Consider the following 20,719-nt stretch of genomic DNA (forward strand, 5'->3'; position numbering starts at 1 on the left):
AAAAGCAGGTCCTTCTTGACCTTCGCTTTTGATGGCACCATTTGTGAACACTCGTGTCACTCTGAATGGTTTTGACCATTTGCACTTGAGATTTCCTAGAAAGAGTCTGCGTCGAGAGTTTTATAGTAACACCCAATCTCCCACTCTAAACTCGCTCTTAAGGGTCTTAGCGTCATCCCATTTCTTCATATTTTCCTTGTGTAGGGATGAGCTTTCAAACTCTTTGGACCTAAATTTGTCCGTCTCATTTTATTGTTATACTCTCTTTTTTAATGTTTTTGTCCAGATTTAGATCCTTCAATTCCCACAATGATTTGTGTTCCAATTAGATAGGTAGATGGCAATATTTACCAAAAAACTAGTTGATACAAATACATACCTATTTGTGTTATGTATGCGGTACGATACGCCCGTAATACATCATCCAACTTTTGAGACCAGTCCGTCCTATTAGCATTCACGTTCTAGGCCAAGATACTCTTGATCTCCCGGTCTGATACTTCAACTTGGCCACTTGTTTATGGATGATACATAGTTTCTACTTTTTGCTTCACTGACAAATGAATAAATAATAGTAATCAGGTTAAAAAATACTTTTTCAAAAGCCCTAAACTTTTTACTTTTACACTTTTACCTCTATTATTTTACCTTAAAATATCTAAATTTTACTAAAATAGAAAAAAAAGGGTGCTAAACTTTATCATCTTCCCAACGATCCTCTTCAAGGGCAGGTACATTTTTCAATCCTTTCTTTTTCTTCTTCTTCTTCTTCTTGTTCTTCATATTTCCTTATCTTCAAAAAAAAGGTGCTTATATAGAAAAGATCTATCAAGAAAATTTTATGAAAAAAGAATGTCAAAATATATACATGTTTGAGTATTTTGAGACCTGAGTTTTTTTTTATTGCACTTGTTTTTTTGAGCTTTAAGTAAACTAAAAAAGGGATTATTAATAAGTATGAAAAACACTTCGTATCCATTCTTAAGTTGTGTTTAGTGAACTCAAAGTGGTTGTTTTAGTCAACAACTTTTGTAGTTGTCCGATCGATTGTCGAACTTGTTTATTGAAATATTTAAATGTCCATGTTGATGTCCAACAACTGTCTTTAGTTATCCGGCGATAGTAGATGTTGTCTCAAACACTAGTGCAGTTGTTCGATAATTCTGTTCTTTTGTTGGTCAATCAAAGAATTATAAAGATTACTAAAGCTACTACATTTTTCTTACTATTGTTGATAGTTGTGAAACATCGAACTAGCTGTAAAAACAAGTAGTAAATATTCTGTAGTGATTTCAAAGTAGTTTGAAGAATGTCTCACTAATTAAAATATTGTGTGATATCCTTATGTATTGTGTCCGTCTATGGAAGATCAAATAATAATAACAGTGGATTTACATGGTGCATTGGTAGAGAATCCTACACTTTATACTTCGCGATCAAAGGGTGAAGATTTAGTACCAATAAAGATAAGTGAGAATCTTACGTATAATGAGTTGTTTGAGATCATTATTTATAGGTTTGAGTTAAATTGTGATAAATATGATCTGTGTACTACTTACATGCTTGAATTCATTGAAAGACAAAAAGGATCTCCTTCTAGGATAAGGAATAATCGTGATTTATGATTTTTTTTGAATGATCAAAGTACGCCCATTTTAATAATATCAGTGGTTGAAAAGATGACAGTGACAACAAATTCAGTTGCAAATGATGAAGAACATCATGTTACTATTGATATTCCTACAAACGAGAACGCTCTCAATATTATTTACCAACACAAGACAGCCACATGGATGATGACGACACAAGTTTTTATAAAGGTAAAATTTTCAAGGACAAGCAAGAATTAACTAAACTGTTGAAGCTTTCTTCCGTGAAGAAAGATCAAAGAATCAAATCAGTCAGGACTTCTAAAGATGTATAATGTGCTAGATGTGTAGATCAAAATTGTGATGGGTGGTTGCGAGCAATAAAACTTCAAAGTTGCAATAGATTTGAAATTAAACGATACTGCAACATTCACTCATGTGGAGCACAACATGTTGCAAGTCATCATCCACATGCTTCAGCGAAGGTCGTCCATCTACAAAAGATATTAAAACTATTGTTCAAGATCATTTGGGCTGCAAGATTAGCTACTGTATGTTTTTAAAAGGCAGTGAAATTGCAAAGTCTATGATAAGAGGGACACTAGAGCATGGATATGCAGTTTTAGAAGGCTATCGTCATATGCTTATGATTGTAAATTAAGGAAGCAAGACATCACTGAAACTTGATGACAAGGGAAGGTTCAAATATATTTCTGTATCATATGGATCTTGAATTGGAGGGTTTGTGCATATGATAAAAGTCTTAGCTGTTGATGGTACACTTTTAAAAGGACATTACGATGGAGTTCTGTTGTCTACTGTCGCACAGGGTACATAAAACCATATCTTTCCTATTGCAATTTTTGTACTAGATAAAGAGTTTGATGTTGTATATAATTATTTTTTTGAGAAACTCTTAGACATAGTGCCGGATAGTTCAGACTTGTGCATAATTTTTGATAGACGTCCAAGCATAGGTAAAGCATTATCAAACTTTTACTCTGAAGTGCACCACGGGTGTTACACGAAGCATGTTGGTAAGAATGCTCGTAAAAATTTTCATTGTGCATTTTGAACAAATCATAATTATCAATGCGGAAGTCGCGGATTATCTTGAAAATGATGGATTTCACAAACGAAGTAGAGCATATTTTGCAGGAAATAGGTAAATTTTCTCACTAGTTCAAACATAAATATTGCAGTTGTTTGAGCAACTGCAGTAGTTGTTCAATAACTGTAGTAGTTTTTGTCATCCAAATTCGCAATATTTCTTTAAAATTAACAGTACTTTATATTTTAGTTTCTTGATATTTTTTATTTCTTATATCACAGGTATGATATATTGACTCAAATATTTTGGAGCCTGTTAACGTAATGTTCAATGAAGCAAGAGAATTTCCCATTACTGGCCTGTTGAATGATATAAGTAAAAGATGGTAAAATAATTTTTATGAGAGACGAATTGCATATGCTAAGTTAAAAACCACCTTTGTCTTTTTAGCTGAAATCAAAATAATGGCTAACAAAAATATGGGAAATAAGATACTGGTTCATCAAATTGACTAAGATACCTTCATGTCACCCTAGAAAATAGAATCGCAATGGTCCATCTTTGAAGCAAAATGTGTTCTTGTCAAGAGTTTGATTTGGAAAAATACCTTGTCAACATGTCATGGAAGCGCTCAGGCATAAGTTTAAAGATGAATATGGAAAGATGATTTACAAGTTTTCCTCTCCATATTATAAGATAAAGTCATATATACTTGCATATGCAGATTCAATTTATCCGGTGCCAGCTGAAGAATTTTGAAATCTTTCTCAAGAAATTTTAGGGAGAGTAATACTCCACCTGAAAAGAAAACTAAACTAGAAATAAAATGGATGAAACGGGTACCTACTTTAGGAGAAGACATTTAAAAGACGAGAAACAAATGTTCTTTATGAAAAAGATTTGTCCACAAAAAAACCACATGTCCTACCAAATCAAATGGAGTTGCATAAACATGTAATGGTGTAGTTTCATGACTTTTTGTCGTATTTATAACATGTACTCAATGATATTGAAGGTTCAAGTCCTTCAAATAATTGCATTAGTTGTCCAACGACATTGAAGAGTTGTCCAACGATATTGGAAGTTGTCTAGCAATTTTGCATAGTTGTCTTATTAATAATTAAAGATCGATCCAGTCATTTTATAAATGATTAAGTATAAACTAAGTCGTTTGATAATCATTCAAGACCGATCTAGTCGTTCTGTGAATTATTAAGTATAAACTAAGTCATTTAATAATAATCGAAGATCCATTTAGTGGTTTTATAAACTTTTAAGAATAAATTTAGTCGGTTAATAATAACTGACGATCGATTTAGTCATTTTGTGAATTATTAAGCATAAACTTAGTCGTTTAATAATAGTTGAAGATTCATTTACTCGTTATATGAATTATTTAATATAAATTTAGTCGTTTAATAATAACTAAAGATTGATCTAGTCATTTTGTGAATTATTAAATATAAATTAAGTCGTTTAATAATAATTGAAGATCTATCTAGTCATTTTTTGAATTATTAAGTATAAACTAAGTCGTTTCATTATAATCGAAGATCCATTTAGTGGTTTTCTAAACATTTAAGTATAAATTAAGTCGTTTAATAATAACTGAAGATCGATGTAGTCATTTTATGAATTATCAAGTATAAACTAAGTTGTTGAATAATAACTGAAGAATCATTTAGTGGTTTTGTGAACTTTCAAGTATAAATTTAGTCGTTTAATAATAAGCGAAGATCCATTTAGTGGTTTTGTAAACTTAAAAGTATATATTTAGTCGTTTCATAAAAATTGAAGATTCATTTAGTGGTTTTGTAATCTTTAAGTATAAATTTAGTCGTTTAATAATAACCAAAGATCAATTAGGGGTTTTGTAAACTTTTAAGTATAAATTTAATTGTTTCATAATAATTGAAGATTGATATAGTCATTTTGTGAATTATTAGGTATAAACAAAGTCATTTAGTAATAACCGAATATAGGAATGGCAGTGATTGACACAGGAGCTCCTATGAGTGTTCCAGTTGGGGGAGCGACTCTGGGACGAATTTTTAACGTGCTCGGAGAGCCTGTTGATAATTTAGGGCCTGTAGATACTAGTACAACATCTCCTATTCATAGATCTGCACCCGCCTTTATACAGTTGGATACCTTCATGTAGTGGTTTGTAATCTTCTAAGTATAAATGTAGTTCTTCAATAATAACCAGAGATCCATTTAGTGGTTTCGTAAACTTTTAAGTATAAATTTAGTCGCTTCATAATAATTGAAGATTTATTTAGTATTTTTGTAATATTCTAAAAGTATAAATTTAGTCTTTTAATGATAACCAAAGATCCATTTAGTTGTTTTGTAAATTTTAAGTATAAATTTAGTCGTTTCATAATAAGTAAAGATCGATCTAGTCATTTTGTGAATTATTAAGTATGAACTAAGTCCTATAATAATAACCGAAGATCAATTTAGTTGTTTTGTAAACATTTAAGTATAAATTTAGTAGTTTAATAATAAACAAAGATCAAATTAGTAAATATAAACCAAGTGAAGGAGTTGTACAAACAACTAAATACTTGAAGGAGTTGTACAGATAACTAAACACTTGCAGGGACAACTGACGGAGTTGTACAAAAAACTAAACAGTTGCACAAAACAACTTTAGCAGCCGTCCAAACAAGTAAACAGTTGCACGAACAATTGAAGCAATCGTCCAAACAAATAAACAATTGTAGAGACATATGAACATGAATAATTGAAGAGAAAAAAGAGACAGTGAAAGTAGTTGATAACAAATACACAAAAACTGAGTTTTAGAGACAATTAAAGTTTTTAATTACAAATACACCTTCATACACAACTGCTCTCTCAAGGATTTAGTTCCTTCTCAAGCACCGCAACAACATACTTCATCCTAAAAGTATCCACCTCATTATCGTTATGGAATTTCATATCCATCCCAACAAGCAAGTCTTCAATAAAAATGCAAGCATATGGTCCATATGCCGTACAAAAATTATTACTTGGCACATCATTTAGACGTTGACATGACCATGAGTCATTAAACAAATTTTCAGACAAATGATTGAATATCCTGCTTTACTTGAGTACTTTGGGCCATAATATGAGAATGGGTTGGATCAATGCCAAAAAAGTCAGCTCATCACACACATGAATATTGCAATCATAAACTTGAATCAAGTCTTTCTCCATCAAAAATTCAAGTGCAATAAAGTGTGTGTTTTTTATGTTCATCACAGTGTAAATTTTTTTTGCTCCATTCAATTTTTTACCATATGAATAAGGCCTTTCACCCTTACAATGTTTGAACATTTCATTGTCTATCTAAAAGAATGTGAGCGCCTCATGTAATGGTGGAGTACCATCGACTAAACTCTTATCACTTAACTTCTTGTACTGAGCATACAAGATGTTGTAGAAATTTAGATCCTAAATTAGATTTATAGTGTCTAGGAAACCAAATCTGTCTCTTACGCATAAGAGACAAGATCTCATCAACATGATATAAAAAAAGAAGTTGGCGGACAATTTAATATTAATTAATAAATAAATCGATTAAAATTAGTAATATTTACCTTGCACTCAAATAAAAAATATGGATCAAGTCATATTCACAAAGTCTTGATGATTGAATTTTCTACTCAAATACATTTTTCTTTCCTCTTCCTTCTTGCTAATGAAGAAATTAAAAGATTCTCCTTTGTCCACATCAAGAGGTTTGTACAAATCAACTTCCAATTTGTTCGTCTTTGCATCTTTTACGTTGGCCAACCTTCTTTTTAATGCAGGAGTGTAAGGAGACTTTCTTGCATAGCTCAGATATATAATCCTGTTTGATTTTTGTCCATCAAATTTTGTTGACAAGGATCTTACTTCATTCAAAAGGATTTCATACTTATCACAACATGTCTCATATTTACAACAATACTCAACATTTGAGGCATTCTCATTTGTTGTTTTTAACACACCCGGAGTATCCTCCCTCCTACCAAGATCAGCATGATATGAGTCACCTTTTTCTACATCATTAAAAGATCTATAAGTATCAAAAGCAATTGGACGATCACCGTCCCTGTCAACACAATAGTATCTCACAGCGCTATTTCTCCACCAGTTATACCAAGACCCTCCTCAGCAATAGTTATCTTCAGCTTCATAGTTCTTAAAAGTGCCAATTCCTCTTTTACACATCAATATTTGTATCAGAACTATCTTCATAGGACTCAATATTTTGAAAAAAATTTGTTCCTTCTCTATGTTTGTTGGAAAAAGAAAAGGATGAACAATTTGATTGTGCATCTGCATTTTAAAATAAATAATATTACACATAATTTAGAACAACTAATTGAATTGTCAAACAATAACTTAGTTATATGTAATTGTGGAAACAACTACTACTGTTGTTGGACTACTGAAGTAGTTGTGCCAACATCAAATTAAAAATAACTAATTAATTATCTAACAACAACTTTATCTAGATATAATCTTACTTCTTCTTTTGTGTGATAAATAGGATCCATATTTTTTTTGTATGCGGGTGTTGCAACCATCCATTTAATCATTCTTGGAATTTTTCTTTCTGATGAAGAATTCTTTCCAAAGCGTTAAATTAACGGAATACATTAAAATGCCCAAGCCTACAATAAACCATTAGAATTAGTCAAATATACGTAATAAAATTCAAGTAATAGTTTAATTCATAAAATGAAAACAATCGATTTAATTACTCACGGCGAACGTCCATGGAAAGCCATGAAGATTGTATTGATATTTGGTTGACTGTAGCTTATTGAAAAGATACTGAATGGTAACATCAAATCTTTCTCGACTCCATTGATATGAATCAAACACATTTTTTTTGACGCCATCTTTATCCAATTAATATTTATCTTCTTATCTGCATTTTTTGAACACAATATATAATGCACAAACAAAATTATACTAATAACAACCTTTTGCATTTTGGTTAAGCTTGGATCACACACTTTTTCTATGAGAACAACAGAATTCGGAGATTTACCCACTTTATTAACCAAAATTTCACCTTCTTTTCCAATTTTCGCTAATTGTTGACTTAGATGAGGAAAAAAATGACATCGAAGTCCAGTCATAATTGTGAATTAATAAATGCCAAAGAAAATAGTCAAACCATTATAATCAATCCAAACCTCTTTTTTCTTTTCAGAAAATACACGACGAAGATTAAGACCATGTACTAAATTCATTAGAAGTTGTACTGCCACATCTTTATCCAACTCCAAAAATTGACCAAAGCAAGATTTCTTAAAATCATTCTCAATATTTTGTGCGATTAGAATCTTTCTAAGTTCAACAAATTGAACTCCGAAACCGACTCTTGCATTAATTCCAGAATCATAAGATCCAGACACATTCAAGTGAGTCTTTATACTTACCATTGGAAATTTTGAAATAATCTGGAGTGGATTCATTATCTTGTTCTTATTTTTCAATTGATTTCTCACTTTCACTTTCACTTTCATCAGCTTTGTCTTCTCCACCAGATTTATCTCCATCACTTTCATTACTTTTTCTTCTTCACTTAATTTATCTTTGTCACTTTCATCAGTTTTTTCTTCTCCACCAGATTTATCTCCATCACTCTCATCATCTGTTTCTTTTTCGCTTGAGTTTTTTCTATTTTCATTACTTTAACTTTCATCACCTTTTTCTTCTCCACTATATTGTTTCCTATTTTCATCACTTTTTCTTCTACTAATACGTCATTGCTACACTTACTAGTTTTAACTGTTGCAATACATCTTCTCATAGCAGCAGAATAGCTCTCAGCATTTTCTCCAGCATCTGGATTGGATGAAGATGTTCCAGTTTTTTTCCTCTTATTTTGAGGCATTATATCTACACTGAAATAGTTAAAAAGTTAGTAAATGATACAATTAACCTAATAGGATTAGTAGAAAATTTGTAATTGTAGTATATTAAATATCAATAATTATATTATTTTTCCTACGACTAATTAATTGATCAACAACTGAACACAGTTGTCCAACTGTCGTAGTTGTGGGAACAACTTATCTAGTCGTCCAACAACTACATGCAATTGTTGGACCATTTTGTATCTGAAAATATGTCTAATTATTCATATAAAGAACTTCACTAGTTGTCCAGACAACTACAAAAGTTAATGGCTGAAATCACTAAATTGACTAAATCATTAACATAAAGTAATTTTATTTGGATAAAGAAACTTCTCTGAGTTAATTTTAACTTTAAATGGAATAAATGCAATGCAAAATAACAAAAAAAATATCATAGATGGATTATAATTATTTTCTTCTTTATGAAACCCTACTTTTAATATTTTGAAATAGAAAAGAGAAGAAAATTTACCTTGAGATCAGGAAAAAAGCACAATAGAAAAATATTTGAATGATATTGAAGTTGAAGAAGCTAAAAAATTGAAATTTCCCCCAAGTATTCGTCGCTTCATCTCTCTGATGTCCCGTTGTTCCCATCGTCTATCCAAAAAGTGAAAGCAAAAACTTTGAAAGTTTGAAATATTCAATTTAGTCTTTAAGTTTTTTTTATCACAATTTAAAAAGTGTTATTTAAGTACCTAAGTTTTAAAAATTAAAAGTTTAATTACCTTTGCTTTTAAAATGAAAAGTTTAACTACCTAAGTTTTTAAAATTAATAATTTAGTCCTTTTTTTATTATTAAGAATCAGAAAGTATGTTTAAAAGAAGGGGGACCCACTTGTCCCTTTTTTTAATTGAAAACTTGATAGGCATTTTAAGCTCATTTTCTCGTTTCCTCTTCCGAAACATACCTCCTAATGATATGGTGTGCCCACTCTCTAAACAAGTATGGATTATCCGAAGATTACTTCTTAACATCAAGCAAAAACTTCTTTTATTGATAGAAGTTAAGTTCATCAGGCATTAATTAACATACTACGTAATGTGATAAATCAGTAAACCATGGAGATTATTAAAGAGTTACCCAGAATACTTGTTCATCTAGAAAAACATCATGAATGTCAATCTCCTGCTTGTCATTTTCTTTGCCTTCAAATCTTGATAAGTGGTCAACCACCTGATATTCACAACACCTTCGAACTTTGACCTTAAAAGCGAACTCATTCAATAGTAACACCCACCTTATCAACCTTTCCTTTGAATCTTTCATTTTCATTAGATACAGTAATGCCGCATTATAAGTGTGCACAGTCACTCTAGTACCTAGTAAGTACACCCCGAAATTTCTCAAATGAATAAACCACTACAATTTACTCTTGTTCAGTAACAGTGTAGTTACGTTGAGCACTATTTAGAGTCTTACTAGCATAATTGATAAGGAGAAATAGTTTGTTGCGTCTATACCCCAATACCACCCCAATGTTGTGCCACTTGCGTGAAACATTACTTCGAAAGAGTCTAAGCCCACTACGAGTGGTTTGTATTTGAGAATCAATAGGCAAGTAAGAATATGTTCAAGTCAATCATAGAATAGAAATTTGCGAATCAAAATATATTTCAAATTAGGGGTGACACAAGTGTCAAATATTAGGGGGGTTTGATTGAAATTATCAGCTACAACAACAAATAATATGAAAAGAACAATATCGACGCGGGTTCTTGGGTTGTTATTCGATTATGGACTAATTTAGACAAATGTGTAATTGAAAATATTAATAAATATCTGGAGATAAGTGATTAAACTAGATTTAAGTGGGTATAAACGTTCACTCGAATAGTTCTCCCAAATCAAATTGGTTTCTCTCGAACACCAACAATTAAGAATAGCCTACGCTTTAGTCCATTCACTCTCTCAACAGGAACGTGTGGAAGAGGGTTTAGGATTCACTCTCTCGAGCTGAACCGATGAAAGCCCAATACCCACAGACAATGATTGAGCAACCACTCTCTCGAGCAAGCCAACAATACGAAGTTAGGATTGTATTTCCAACTACAACCCATTAATTTCAACCACAATTATTCAATGAAATCACTTTTAAACAAGATATGCACTAAAAATTAACAAAACCCAACATTTAAATCAATCTATAATCATAACACCGCACCCCAAGAATTGGGATTTTAGCTAGACATCATAAAAAGACAGAAATCTTTACCAGAATGTGATTCCATGAACTGGTAAGACTAATATTTTCTTTACAGAGGTCTAAGATGAGGAATCTTCAACACCCACTTCTAGTTTCTGATAAATGAAAATCTTTAAATCTTCTAAGCGAAGAAAAATATTGTCTCAATACTCTATGTTCTCAACCAAACATGAAAACTGAAATCTAAATTGATAAAAAAAATTGAAATAGATATTCTTAACTAAATATTAAATTTATCGTCAACAAAAAATGTGTTGTGAATTACAATTCAACGCAATAATTTGGGATCACCGATTCACTCGACCATCCACCCTTTGGTCAATTCCGTTGCCTTTTTGCTTTGGCCTTCAACATCTTTGAGTTATGTAACTTTAAGCAATCTAAAACTGCCTTACATAGCTGTTCGGTGGCACATCGACTGCTCCTTTCCATTGTCGAATTGATTTTCTCCTTCAGGACTTGGCACTTTGGGACTTTAGGTGAGATCATGGACATTCAGCGACTCGCCCAATGAGTGAGGTGATCATCATGCCTTCTTTTCTTGGTTCTTTCAACTGCCTTGTTCCTTTTTGCTCATTAGTGTCCATTTTTTCTCAATCCAAATGCCTGAAAATCCAGGTTTTAAATCAGCTATTGGCACAAAATATGCATTTTAGGATGCTAAATCTACTAAAATAAAGCCATAAATTAGTCCAAATAGTTGACTCATCAACAATAATCTCTTTTTCGGTGCATAAAAAGCCTAATCATGAATACTGACGTCAATTACCAATATACTACGCAGTGACTCACAAGTTTATACTTCTCAATAAATAAAATATTGCCTACATTGGGCACCAAGCAACTGCACGGGATTATTACTCGAATTTTTGTTTTAGGAAGACAAACGATGGACTTGACAGAAATCCACACGCATCAACATTCATACTCTAGAAAATGCTTTCTCCTTCCATTCCAAGCGTAGATAAGCCTTTTGAGGGTTTCAGGGGTGATCTTCGCCTCATTTTGGTGTTTATGGAAAAAAGGGAATATCAGACTTCATGTTATTTACATTCTATCTCGTCTATCTAATTCTGGAGGATACTTATCCGATAGGGCATGGTACACTCGCGAGGATTAGACATCTCCTGTTAACTTCTAGCTATCTGAGGAGAATATTGAGAAGGAAAATCAGAGAGACAAAACGTGGCCAAGATTATGACACATCTTGATGGTTTCTTGAAGAATGTCACGGGGGCTTGTGCATGTGGTGTCAATGTTGTGGTGGTCGGGAGCACAAGTCCTGAATGAAATGAAGTTTGAAGAACTGTATAATGAGGAGGTCAACTTTTTAACAAACCAAGGTGGCGACTATCGTTCAACATACCCAAGGCAAGGTGGAAATCAAGAATGGGGTAGAGATAAAGACTGGAATGATAGAGATCATGAATGGAGGGATCTTAATCACAATTGGAAGGATAAGGAGAAGGATAGATATGTGTCTCCCTATGAGTGCCAGAAGCCAAAGGATTTCAAGGGTGGACGGTCTGAGGATATGTTCTCGCGTATCCTCAAAAAGGTTGAAGGGTGGGACAAGATGTTGAAAGTCAAGAAGGAGGATGTGTCCACTCTTAGTTAGACCGTCACCTCTCATTCATTTTTTATCAAACATTTGGAAACCCATATGGGTCATATCTCCTCTCACCTAAATCCGAGATAGCAATGGGTTTGCCTAGTGATACCATGGCTAACTCCAAGAATGAGGTTTGAAAGTGGACATGTGTCGTGCCACGACGTTAACTAAGGTGTTGTTTGGGAGGCAACAGAAAATCCTTTAATTTGTTTTTGTTTATTCATAAAATAATAGTGTGATGTTTCTACATGGTGGAAGTACGAAAGTGAGTGAAAAATTGCATGTAGGCTGTAAAAAGGTATGGTAGGCAAACCGCCGACATGCTCGGTGAACCTGGTTTCTTCCGCTGTCTGACTCAAGGCTGGTTGGATCTTGTAAAACTCGGTGATCTGTAGAAAATTAATAACGCATCACCAACATGTTGGCGATCTTGATGAAGACCGCCGTTAGGATTCCCGCATGAGTTAAATATCCTACTACGTTCGGTGAAGCCACCAGATACTCGACGCTTCACCGGGTGGATGCGTGAAATGAATAAGCATTGTTGAATGAACAGAAACTGGACACTCACTCGGAGCAAGAGGTATAAAAGTTCATTTTTAGTTACTTTCTCTCATTTTTATATTCTTTTCTCTACACAAACTCACACCAGCACTCTAGCTTTATATTTCTTGCACTTTTAGAATATTTTAGTTGTCAAACTATGCTCAGATTCGGATTACATTATTGCCTAGAACTTCATATGTATCAGATTCGGCATCAAAGGTTGGTGATCCAAACACCGCATTCAATTTATTATAATTTTACTATGTGCATAATATTTGTATTATAAATTCCTTTCTTATTCTTTGAGTTGATGGGATAAGATAGATTATCGCTATTATTTTGTACTTTTTGCGTAAATGGTAGTATCTCGCTCGATTTTGTCTTAAGTTGAATTATTTGGCTATGGGTGTGTAAAAGATTGTTGTGGTTAGTCGTTGAAATTATGATTATATAAGTTTGAATTGTATTAACAGGGGTTGCGGGGTAGAATTTGAGAAGATGGGTCAGAAATAAACATGTCGGGCTATTCGGCAAGATAATTAAAACTCGCTGAATTACTTGGTGGCGCCTAGAATTCCCATATATCCATTCATTGAATACTACATGTATTGATTAAACTCTACCTTTGGCGGTAAATCTAATGTTGCTAAGCAGATTCGGTGATTCGCCTAAAGATCCCTTACTTCCCCTTTGTCTGCACCCTTGTACAATCTATGCATTATTTTGAGCACATCGTCTAAATGGATGAGCGCTCCACCAATTGGTTGGGTGAAGAAAATCCACACCCATGACTCCCTTGTTCCTATTTAATATATTGTATAAATATTTCTCAAAATCATTTGCAGAAATGGGTAGATCAATGGTAGCAGGGAGAGACAGGTCATCCCAACAGATAAGAGCATGTGATTTTAAAAGAGACGGAAAAGATAGCAATGCTAGCCACAGAGAAGAGAGAAAGGAAGAAGACGAGTTTCACCAGAAAGGTTCCAATAGACCTCACTATCCCTTCATGGAAACGTGGATTATACGAAGGTGTAAACTCCTTTCTGGAAGCCCATGACTTGGATAAGATTATTGCGGCAAATATCGCTGCACAAACTAAAGCAAATGAAAAGGATGAAGAATAGAATGATAATTTTCCAAGAGCCATTATCAAGTTCCAGGCGGATGCATCTGGCACTGATGCCCCAACAGATGGAGCAAGTGTCTAGACAGGATCCCCTCTTGAACTCACTCTATTTTTTCTTTCTTTCTATGCGAGATATTTCTTTTAATTTCATTTGAGGATAAAACACATTTATTTGTGGTGGGATAAGGCTCACCTTTGTTTGCTGACAATGAATACTTGATTCTAATTTGAATTCTCTTTTTTGTAGTTGGGTCACTGTTTTCTAAATTGCATTTTTATGTTGCTTGTGCGATTATATGAGCTTATGACTCCTCTTTTTGTTTAGTTGCAAAAGATTTTGAACGATTTTGATCCTTCCGAAAAATTTTCATTTTTCAAAAAATTTTGCCACCTATTGTGATTGAATGTGGTTGTTCTCATACAAATTTAAGTCTCGGTTTCAATTCAATACCAATAACTTGAATAGTTCTCTCAATCCAACAAATAAGTATGTGCAGCGAAAACGAGATCAAATGAAGTTACATAGACAATATGTGAACTCTTGGCATCTTGTTGTGATTAGCCATGTATCAAATTGATTTCTATTGTCATGTTCTTTGCACACTTGTGAAAGTGTGTACTCTGGTTTAGCACACTTGCAAAAGTGTGTACTGTGGTTTAGCTTTAGTATCGATGCCTTGTGTTATGAGATTATTTTTATCCATGCATGAATAAACCTCTTTAGTGACCTTTCCATGAGCGTGTTAACCTCTTTTGAACTTTAACAGTACCCTTATTTGGAAGAAAACTTGTGAAAACATAGACCTTTACTTAACAACCACATTTAATCCTCATGACTTTTGAATTAATGAATAGTGGGGTGTGGCGAAAAGGAAAAGGAGTAGTCAAGAAGTGGAAGAAAAGTATCCTCTAACTCATGATGTTGAAAAAAATGGAAACCCTCCATATAAAAACAGAAAAATAAAAGAAAAGAATGAAAAAGAAAAATTGTGGGATAAAAGTCCAAAAGAAATTTGGGGTTTCAAGCAACCCATGAGTGAATAACACAATGACATAGAAACACTAGAAGAATAATTGATAGAAGAAGGTGAAGAAAAGGAAGTGGTGTGAGCTCCAAAATTCATGGGATTTTTAGTCACTAAGTCTAAATTACCATTTTTTTACCTTTGCACTCATCCCCATTACAAGTCGGGAAAAGACCTTTTTTGATCTTTAGTTAGCCTAACTGAGGTTGATTGGAAAATTTGGGCAAAGCTATGGGTAAAACATGCATTTTCTTCCTCATTTTGAGTGTGAGCATTGCATCTGATTCTTCATCTTAAATTGATTAACCCATGTGCCTGAATATGGAATCATTGTTTGTGGTAGGGTATTCAGATACTGTTGAACTTAAAATTGCTTTAGTAGCAAGTATTGTGAGCATGAGAATCTTTGGTAATGGTGTGTCCCATCTTAAATCTTTGAGTACACAATTGATCTTTGCATAAGTAGTATGAGTCTTGTTGTGTATGTTCATGATTGAATCTTGTGTAGCACTGTTTTAGACATCCTAATTGAACTGTTGAAATTGAATTTTACTTAAGGACAAGCAAAAGTTTTTGTTGGGGGTGTTGATGAGTCCACAAATTGGACTAATTTAGGGCTTTATTTTGATAGAACTAGTGTCCTCAAATGCTTATTTAGTCTCATTCGGAGTACAAGCATGGATACTTATGCGTAAAAAGGAACAAAAAGGATGAAAAGGACAATGAAACTAAATCATGACATCGCCAAGTACACTTGGTGAGTGGCCAAAGGGATGTACTCCGCCTTTTGTTCTAGCATGAAAACCTTGAAGGAAGAGTTTCACAAAAGCGATAAAAGGAGCAGTCGACACTTCATCAAACAGTTTCGTGAAGAAAAGCTATACCACCCAACGGTCCAAATTATGAAAATGTTGAAGGAAAGCACCAAACGACAATGAAACAGAAGAAGGGTGAGTTGCCGAGTCTGTCGGTGACAGCAACTAACCTCACCGAATGGTTCGCCACAACACTTAATCTGAAAACTGTAATACCACCCTTAGTTATTAGTTTTAGAGATCCGAGCATTATCGTAGTTTTTACTTAAAATACTCTTTTCCTTGTATTTTTTCTCAAATTAGGAGAGGTTTTTGGGAAGACTTGAAGAAAAAAGGATTTCATCTTCCCTGAGTTGGAAGAGGGTCTTCTCAATTCTTCTTCGTTTGCTTAAATCAAGGTTTAATTTCTTATACGTATTGTATTTTAGTCTCATCTTAGGTGTATTTTGTTTTTGTTTGATGTGTGGCTAAAAACACCGCACTCTTGGGGTGTAATTTAGCATATATGAGTTGATATTATTATTATTGGGTCTTGCTTGCAGATAGGTTAGATATATTTTAATGGTGATTTCACCTAGTGTATGTGATTTAAATTAATGGGTTTATAGTTGCAGACGGTTCAGCCACTATAGCTGTTCGGAACCCACAAACCATTCCGACCGGGGGTCAGAATTTCTTCGAATATGTTCTTGAATTCATTCGAGAGGAAAGTCGCGAAACCAAGATTGCTAGACTGATGGTCTAAGGTGTGGGTCGACATGAGGTTCAGCCCAAGAGGGTGTGCTTTAGTTCCATATCCTAACACTCAGGTTGAGAGAGTGAGTTGGGTAAGGTGTAGGATGGCCTTCATGCGACAAATGGGTGTTCGAGAGGAACACATATCAAACCGGGTAAGTTTCTCTCTCGAGAATTTGTTTCAATTTAAAGCTCAGACTAGTCCAATTTATTTTGCAAATTTCCTATCGAAAGCATGAACCCGACGATTTATCTCAACTTGTATTGTGGTCAAACCCCAAGAAATTCTCCCCATACTTTTTTTTTTGCATTTTAACCGTTTTTACTATACTTGTGACAAACCCCCCATCGATATCTGATACTTTCATATCACCCCCCTTAATTTACAATGTTTTTGTTCCTAATTTTTTTTAGCTACGACTAATTAGAATGAAATTCTAATTAACGACATCTTATCAAAACCGCTCCTTTGGGACACGACCAAAACCCTTTGTTGGGTTACGAAACTATTGACAATCATAGACACTCAAACGTAGGTTAGTGTTGATGGTCACGATACACATCAACTCCATCAAAACTTTTTTTTTCTTAAAATTCTTTTAAAATTGACTTGATTAATATTTTTTGAGTTACCATGACTTTTCTCGCTTTTTGAATAATTTAGGGATGTAAAGAAAGATGTGGCATGAAAATTTATTTCCTAAGTGGTGCCCTACATGTGTTATGTCATGTATGAATCATGTGTATCTACTTGTTCAACTTTATACAAGTTTAAGCGTGTACTTTTTTACACCCAAAGTTGGAGGGAATAAATATGAGTTGATCAGGTTGTTAAAAGACATATTGGTGTATTATGTCGTAGATTAATCTGGTCAAAGATTAGAAATTTGAGTTATGATTCCAAAACATATTAGCTACAAATAGTTTGAGTATAAGTATAATTGCGCATTGATAGTAGTTAATTGAATGCCGCCGCTTATTGATTTCGTTATATAGCTTGTTGTTCTCAACAGACAGTGAGATTAGGTTTTAGTTAAGCAACGTCACTTCGAGGCAATACCATATTAATGACTAAAATTTGAAAGTGGAGGTTAGAGATAACAATGTTTTGACACAGCCTATTTAAATAGATCAATTGGTTAAATAGGGTTATTTGATAACAAAAAAATGTTTCAAAATCACTACACTTGATCGAGTGATATTACAGGTCATAAAATATTTATGATGAATGGATATTTGATCAGAATAATTATAGCGAACCTAATGAGAAGGAACTCGACAATTGGAAAAATTATATCTCTCGCCCTCCTTAATATTGTTTCCAACTTCATCCTCGTTTTATTAATAATTGTATATCTTTGGAGTATTTTGATTAAGTAGTTTTGTCACGACCGGAGAGCACACCCTAGTCGTAAACGGCGTCTTCTTCCTCTTAGAGGTCTTAGACAAGCCCTTAGCATACATCATTTCATCATAGATAGAATAAAAATGCACAAACATTAAAAATTTACATTTGAGGTTCAACTTCACTTCACATATATCGACAATAGACTATATTGTCTCACGTCGCCATCTAAAACATAAGAGTATAGAAAAATTGGGACTTAGCCCTTACATAAATACAAGTCTTATAAAATGCATACAACATAGTTCTTGAAATAGGAGAAATAGAACAATGTCTTTAAACATAGAAAAACACTAAAGCTAGGTTCATAGGCTTCGTCCTCGGAACTGAGATATCACCAACTTGGGAACAATCCAAGCATCTTTAAGAAGTGGACTTAGAATACCTCAATGTCCTGAACCTACAAGTATGTAGAAATAGAAGAAAAATGGGTTAGTAAATACCACATGTACTAAGTATGAATACATGCAAGTAAAACATTAGGAAATAATGCACAAAAGGACATTTAGACCAAGACAACCCTAACTTTTTATATTGGTCTAAATTGGTATGCATGATGTTGGTCTAAATTGGTATGGGTTGCACATCGAGTCCATAAGTGCGCCAAATGTGAGTTACATGTCTTAATATATGTTTAGGTTCTATGAATGCATGTGTTGGATTAATGAAGGTTATATGCATGATTTCCTTGTGGCGTTAAGCTAATGCTTGAGTATGGATAGGGTAATGGGACATTATCTATACATTTCACCAAGTATCACTAGAGGGTTACTTGGGAAGTTAAAGAGTTAATAAGAAAAGAGCATACTATGAAATAGAAGTGAGCTCACTGTAAAGGAAAAATAGTTATTGTTATGTGAATTTAAATATGCCTTAAATGCAATGTATGACTTTATGTGATGTTGTGACTATTATATATTCCTAAATGAGATATGTGAATTGTATGATGCTTGTAGTATCAATGTTTATGAAGAGCTTTCAGAAAAAGGCATGATGCATGGTTTGGAAAATATTCTCTTTAAATGCATGTTTTTGCATGGTTGCCATACTTGGTGCATTCTTGTACTATCACCATTCTTCTTCACCTTTTTACACAAAGTGTAGGTTATTTATGCTTAATGGATGTGTCTAAGGTGAACGGCTTGATATGTGATTTCCAATCTCAAGGAAAGGAATCCTTATATTCCAAGGATTTCCTGTGACAAGTTTATGTTCAAAGTATATGTAATAGTTTAGATATTATACTATGATGTTAAAGGGTCATGTCCCTATTCTACATTTTCAGTCTAAGATGGCAAAAGAGACTTAGAGTCTAATAATGTATTATGATATATATATATATATATATATATATATATCTATATATATATATATATATATATATATGAAGTGATGTTTCTAGCATATCATGTTCTATGAAAATTTTAAATTCTCCGCTAAATTTTCTATGACAATGCGATGAATTATGACTATGGACTTGTATAAGACCTCCAAGAGGTCAAGTACGCCATGTTACTCCTAGGGGGTGCTCCGCGTGACACGTAGGTAACAAGAATCAGCATCATCCAGCGCATCATTGATCAAGTTAAGCACTCGAGAGCCAGTGGTGAGCCTCCTTGCATTTTAGAGGATACAATTATTGCTTTCATTCTTTATTTTATAGGATGATGTAGGGTCTATCCCAACATCCATCAAAGTTTTAGAAGGCTGAATAGATATACAGTTAGAACTTTATAGTCTTTACCTTATGATTCTTATGTTAAAGACTTGGGTTGCAACTTTGGCTAAGTTGAATTTTTAAATCTTTAAAATATTCCATTCATCTTATTATTCAGTTTAGTCCAGTTCTTTGATCATCATAGTATTGATTTTTGTCTTCTTCTGAGTTATGTAAGCCAAGCGAAGGGTCCCCTCCAGGCAAAAGGCTCAGGGTGTGACAAACTTGGTATCAAAGCATAGAGTTCAAGAGTCCTAGAAAGTTTATGAAGCAGTGTCTGTAGAATCCTAGTTATTGGTGTGAAGTGCGCTTGACCTATTTGAGGTCTTATACAAGCCAATAGTTATCATTCATCACATTTTCATAGGTAAATTTAGCGGATAATTTAAAACTTTCATAGCACATCATATTCTAGTACATCACTTCCATTATATAGATAAAATATCATATTCACATAGTTAGACTCTAAGTATCTTTGCCATCTTAGATTCAAAATTACTAGAGTACATTAGGGACATGACCCTTACAACATAAAACATTAACTAATCTATTACATAACTTAACATAAAACATGACATAGGAAATCTTTGGACTTAGATCCCTTTCCTTGAGCTGGTGAAACACATATCAAGCCCTTAACTTTAGAGGCATCCTTCAAGCATCATGCCTTTTTGTGAAACTTCATAAAACTTGATACAATAAATACCATAAAATTCATATACTTCATATAGACATATAAAATAGTCACCACATCACATAAAGCCTTATACTGCATTTACACACATATACATTCCATTCACAATAAACTCATTTCCTTTACAGTAAAATCATTCTTCATTCACAGTAAACTCATTCTTTACTTAACTCCTTAACTTCCCAAGTAACCCTCTATTGATACTAGGTGTAATGTATGAATAATGTCCCATTATACAATCCACACTCAAGCATCACCTTAAGGCCACAAGGTAATCATACA

General features: G+C 33.4%; 1 long non-coding RNA gene across 1 annotated transcript; it reads right to left on the reverse strand.

Moving 5' to 3' along the window:
* Positions 1-4,800: 4,800 nt before the first annotated feature.
* LOC114073989 lies at positions 4,801-16,590 on the reverse strand. The gene is made up of 5 exons (XR_003574512.1): positions 16,503-16,590; positions 10,055-10,058; positions 8,434-8,438; positions 5,496-5,499; positions 4,801-4,812 (listed from the first exon to the last, which is right to left on the reverse strand). It is a non-coding gene; the product is annotated as an uncharacterized LOC114073989 (long non-coding RNA).
* Between the last annotated feature and the right edge of the window lie 4,129 nt (positions 16,591-20,719).

The sequence above is a fragment of the Solanum pennellii genome, chromosome 9 (genome assembly GCF_001406875.1).
Source record: "Solanum pennellii chromosome 9, SPENNV200".
Taxonomy (NCBI): domain Eukaryota; kingdom Viridiplantae; phylum Streptophyta; class Magnoliopsida; order Solanales; family Solanaceae; genus Solanum; species Solanum pennellii.